Source organism: Geospiza fortis, unplaced genomic scaffold (assembly GCF_000277835.1).
Source record: "Geospiza fortis unplaced genomic scaffold, GeoFor_1.0 scaffold318, whole genome shotgun sequence".
NCBI lineage: Eukaryota > Metazoa > Chordata > Aves > Passeriformes > Thraupidae > Geospiza > Geospiza fortis.
Window position 1 is genome coordinate 1,587,785 of NW_005054371.1, and position 6,000 is coordinate 1,593,784.

Sequence of the window (6,000 nt, forward strand, 5' to 3'; positions counted from 1 at the left end):
CCAGTCTCTCCTGGTCACAGCACAGGCCCCATGAACAGCTTTCCCCTCCTTTTTCCTCTCATCTTTAAGAGTATTTCATAACTCTGTCAATCAAACCCAATAATTAGTTTTCATTGAAACTTGGCACAGAAGTTAAACCTAAAGTCAAATTAGTTTTGGAAAATAATATCTATTTCTCTTCTATATCACTGGACACCAAAATTATTTTTAAAGCTTATGTGACTTTACTCATGTAATAATCAGTACTGAACAGATTAATTTTCAGAACTTCAAGAAACTGGGAAAAAAAACCCCACTTTCTTTACAAACAAGCTATTATACACTTACTTGTTCAAAAGAATATTCAAGTAAATTTACTTTCAGTACTTGCACTCATGTATTTAGAAAGTCATGAAAACTGTACAGTCCTAATGAATATAAAATTTTAGCTCCCATAAAGTAGTCCTTTAACAATGCACCATACTGAAGATATTGGTCAAATTACATTCCCATTCCACAGCTGCTTGCTGCATTTTATTAACGAGCTGTAATTCTCTATTTACAAGTGTTATCTAAGGAAATGTATGATCTCCCTACAATTGCTATTAAAAACCAGCATCATCCTCACCCTGTAATATCCTGTTTCATTTTCAAATTTAAACCACATTTAAAAATCAGTTTAAACATTAACTAAACGTGAAAACCATGTGCTAAAGATGTCCAGGTAGTACCTCATAGTCATATGAATTTGTTTATAAGTCATTCTGTTTCAGTTTTTAAGCCAGGAAAACAAAAGAGAAACACCTAAAGCCATTAATTATAAGCTTGTGGTCTTGTTCAACAGGAGAACTGCAAATATGCAAGTATGTGGAGACACAGGCTCAATTTTGGCAAATAATTAGGTGTGGGGAAAAGCTGGTGTGTGCATACAGTAAGAAATGCATTGTTTTGTCTACAGTAATACCCACGAAGCATGAAAAACTTTCATAACATGCTGGTATTTACCTTGGTGCTGACCCAAAACTACAGAAACTTCTTCAGTTCGGGAAACAACGTGCCCCTAGAAACTTAATTCAACTGTACAAGTCTTGCTTTGGCACCCTGGTGGGTCTCTTCCAACCCAGGATATCCTATGATTTTATTAATTGCTGTTGTTCCACCTTAAGTTTTTAACTTGAGAAAAAGAGCACAACTATTGAAAACAATGAAGGAAATAAATTAAAAAAAACAAGCAGTCTCCCAAAAAAAAACCAACCCAGGTATATAGTACAAGAATGACATGAGTAATTTTCTGTTTACCATCATGTGTATTTTTGTGATAACCGCACAAAAGTTTAGTTCTACCCTTAGCAGTGTTTTGCTTTAACTGGATACAGGCAAAAGATCTAACAACCCTATAGATGCCCTTGTGCTGAATTCCCATTGTACTGTTTTCCATTTTCTTACATCACCAAAAAACCCCAAACCACCCATGCAGTGGGTGAAACAGTCAGCATCAAAGCTAGAGTGAGCCAAGTCACCACTTGCTTACACTACACATATTCTATTCCATGTTATTAGCACTTACATTCAGGAGTTCTCAGAGTCATCAACAAAATGGAAATGAAGCTTTGAAGCTTTGGAGATCAAAGCAAGATACCTGAATTCATTCTACTGTCCTGCTACTGCATTTCCTGTTTCTCCAGAGCCAACATCTAATGGTTTCCTTTTTGGAATATTTTTTGACTATTTACTCAGAACACAAGTTATCAGCAGTTCATCTTCAAAACCCCTGCTCATCTGAGGAGCCTTCTCACAGCAACCCCAAAAGCAGGATCCACAGCATATCCACAACATCTGCTCACTTGCTGTCTTGGGTTTGTGTGCAGGGTTTTGACAGTGGGGGGGGGCTACAGGGGTGGTTCCTCAGGGAAGCTGCTGGAAGCTGCCCCCCTGTGTGACACAGCCATTGCCAGTCAGCTCCAAGATGCACCTGGCCAAGGCCAAGCAGTGTCACTGACAGAGGCAGTACTTCTGGGATTATGTATTTAGGAACAGGAAAAAACTGCACAACTGCAGCCAGAGAGAGGAGTGAGGATATCTAAGACCACTGTGGATACAGGAAACTACTCTGCAGAGGAAGTAGCAGCAGGACAACATGCAGTGAACTGGCCAAAATCCCCATTCTCATACCCCTGTGCTGCTGTGGGGAAGAGGTAGAGAAATGGGGAGTAAAGCTAAGCCCAGGAAGAAGAGAGGGGTGGGGGACAAGTGTTTTAAGATTTAGATTTATTTCCTATTATCCTACTCTGATTTGACTGGTATGAAATGAAACTAATTTGCCCAAGTTGAGCCTGTTTTGCCCACGACAGTAACTGATGAGTGATCTCTCCCTGCCCTTATCTCAACTCATGAGCCTTTTGTTGTATCTTTTTCTCTCCTGTCTAGCTGAGGAGGAGAGTGATGGAGTGGCTCTGGTGGACACTTGGTGCCCAGCCAGGACCAGCCCACCACATCTGCGCACACAAAACTCCAAGCAGGAGGGAAACGCCTTCGGGCTACACTGCTCTCTCCCCTCAATTTTTCCATGTCATGGGCTGGTGTTTCCCAGCACAACTTGGCAATTGCAGCAACGAAGCCTTCCAACTACAGCATAAAAGGCCACTCATCAGAGGATCCAAGAGTCACCAGCCAGGCTAGACACACACAACAGTACCCAGTTCTCTAAAGCAGAGGTAAAGGTTTGGACAGGAGAGCATACAGAACTGCACTGAAACTACAGCACTTATAACAGGAAAAAAGAAGAGAGCTAGGGCAGGGCCAGCTGTTGGGAAACAGCCAAGAATATGTGACAGGGAAGGCAATGGGATTGGAGAGTGCAGAGGAATTCTGTGGGCGAGAGAGAAATGTTTTTCAATGAAATTTGGGAAACAACATGATTATTTCAGCCAGGATCCTTAATGTTAGGAGAAATAATTACACTTGAAAGAGACTAAAAATACTTCGGAATCTCATGCCTGAACAACTTGGAGGCAGCTGGCAGAGAAAGGGAGCAGGGAAAAGGACAGGAGTCAGGTAGTTTGCATCAAAGCAGCAACAGTCATTTTACTGTTAGAAGATGAACAGCCAACATTTGGGGTCATTGTCTTGTAGATGGCAACAACAGAAAATTCCAGAACAGATAAAACAAGCACTATCCAGATAGTTCTGGCCTTTGGGATGGGGTGGGAGATTGTTCTATCAAGGGAAAAAGAAAACCAACATGTACAGTCCCTTTGCCACTTCTGAGATTAAAAGTGTAAATAATAACCCATGAAAGAGAGGGAGAGTAAAGAGAAAGAGTAACTAAGAGTACTTAGTGCAGCCTTCCCCAGCCCTGGATCTGAAACCTGCAGCTTCATCTTTCCATTCCCAGCTCCAGATGATTTCTCCTCTGTACTGTACCTGCAAACACACCAAGTAGCTTTTCCTTCATCTTTCACTTGTTCAGACACCAACAGGAGAAACCACAACCTCCCTGCTCTCAGCTGCAGCCTGAACAGCCTCAGCTGCCACAGGAAAAGCTGGCCAAGGAGGCACAGCCTGCTTTGCTGCTTGCTGGGAAAGGCAGGCAAAGCTTTGGGGAACTGTGCAGTTTTCAGGTGAATGGTTTGGCTGAAGGCGCTCAACAACTTTTTCAGGCATGTGCAAGCAGTCCCATAAATCATTCAGCTCCAGGCAGGTTTTCTTAGGAATGGCAAAAGGTACAACCTACACAGAACAAGTCTCCTGCCAAACCTAAGTTTTACCTCCAAAGCAAAAAAAGGTACAAGTACATGTCAAAAAGTAACTATAAAAATGGTTTAGTATGAATGAAACATTGTTGGGTTTCTTTCCTTAGCACACTCAAGAGATGAGCTAGTCAGGCTGAATTTTACAAGAGTAGTTTCAGTTGATAGCAAGAAATCTAACCTGGGAAACAAGAGTCCCAACAGTTAATGTCTGAGGAGACTACAAGCAACCAACAAAGCTTTACAGTGGGAAGGGACAAGGAACAGCCATGGCTCAAACTCCCCATACAATTACAACCTGATTCTTCCCTTGCCTCCCAGAAGCTGTGCCTCCTCAATCCAATCCAAATTTTGGGAAATAAGAACCAACTTCAAATAACAATTACTCTGTTACACTCTATTTTACACAATGCTGCCCTTAAAAGCATCTGCATAGTACTTTTCAGTGAGTTCTTATATCAGATCTTCCACATCCTAATCTTTCACTGAACAGCATAATCACAGCAGGTATCTACCTAACACCACCATGAAGAGCACTGCCACAGCTTTTATGTTAAAGATGACACATAGTTCAATTAAACAAGTTATCCACAGCAAAAGGAAAGCAGTGCATTTGGAAAAAAACTGTGTAAGCACTTATGACACTGCTCCCTGCCAGACCTGCCTTCTCATACCCTTCATATATTCTTTACTTACCCACACACTGACCAAGGATCTTCTCTCACACTTACTCTCCAGTCTCAACACTGCACAGGTGGGAGGGAACAGTGATGCTCCCAGCAAAGTGACTGAACATGCTGCATCCTCTGGCAAAAGTCCCCTCCTGAAGAATTCACAACACCAATGCTGTCCTAAGCAGACATGGATTCCCAGACTAACAAGAGCCATCTGCAAAAACAGGGCTCTTGCAAGCACATGCCAGAACTGAGAAAAGGTGCGGCTGTGTAAATTTGTGTATATTTAGTCACAAATAATGTATGGTGACACTCAGCACAGTCCTGTCAGCCACAAAAGTTACTGTTTCCTACCAGTTACCACTTGAACCAGACTGGCAATATTTGCACTGATCCTAAATTCCACCTCGAACCTTCAAATTAACCTAATATTCATAGGTCATGTAAGACAAAGATTTAATACTGCTTTGCTCTAATGGGCAACAGCAGCAATGCCAAGCAGCAAATGTGAAGAGACTGTTTTGCTTTTTTTCAGGTTATAAGGATGCAAAACACCTAAAAATGAACAACATATGATTCCAGGCATCACACCAACACCAGCCCTCAATGTTCCCTTTAGCACGGCCAACAGGTGACACAAATACTGAGATGATGTAAACAGTGGTATGAGATTCACCCCCTAATGTCCCCCATATATTCATAGTAACTGCTTAAACTACTGTGATTGCTGCTGCTCAGGTATGCAGGAAACTGTTAAAACTGAGTTACAAAATTTACTAGATAACTGCCAGTACTCTCCTGCACCAAAACAAAGCACTCCTCACCTTTCATGAAAGGACACAGGTGTGCTGTACTTTATGAGCTCTTAAGAAGATACATTGTTCTGTGTTCCCACTCAACAGAAACATCACACTGCTTCCAACAAGGCTCCTACTCATCTTACATGTCTGTAATCAATGTGCAACAGCCTAGCAGAAGTTTTCCCCGAATTAAAAATTAAAAGCTTAAGAAAGAAGCAGAACACATTAGTCAATGCTAAAAACACAGTTCATAGGGCTCACTTCTTGTGCTGTTTGTAACACTGGCAGGTGAGGGACAGCCACACAGACATCAATCGAAACACAAGTGATAGATACAATGCTCTAAAGGCTTGGAAGTCTGTTTCCAAACTCACAGCTCCTTCCAACAAAGCTGAATTAACACTGGTCACAGCCCTGTGCGGTAGGTGCCCTTAGCCATGCAAATGTTAGCAGAGTTCACGGCTCTACTCTTGGCCACAATCACTGACCAAACCAGGATTACACTGGGAGTTTCCTGCTTCCAGCCCAATACTAGAAGCAACTTGCTTTCACACCCCTCTCCCACACACTTTTGAAGCACTGCTAATTTCGAAAAGTAAAAAAAACCCGTGGCAACACAATAAGCAGAGTATTGTATCCCCGGCTGAACAGGAGTGTCCAAAGCTGCTTTGGAAGCACTCCCCAGCCCGTGCAGGTGCGGGCCAGCGGCGGGACACCCGCACGGACGCTACACTCCTGGACACTTCTGCCACTAAAACACGCTGCAGTGAGGCCAAAAGCTCAACGAAACCAACCCAA

At 42.5% G+C, this 6,000-nt stretch overlaps 1 long non-coding RNA gene across 1 annotated transcript in view; it reads right to left on the bottom strand.

The window, feature by feature from the left end:
* Positions 1 to 5,913, bottom strand: part of LOC115948297 — a 42,681-nt gene extending 36,768 nt beyond the window's left edge. Inside the window, exon 1 of the long non-coding RNA XR_004082127.1 lies at positions 4,425 to 5,913. This is a non-coding gene — a long non-coding RNA (uncharacterized LOC115948297). The remainder of the gene's footprint in view (positions 1 to 4,424) is intronic.
* Positions 5,914 to 6,000: the final 87 nt, after the last annotated feature.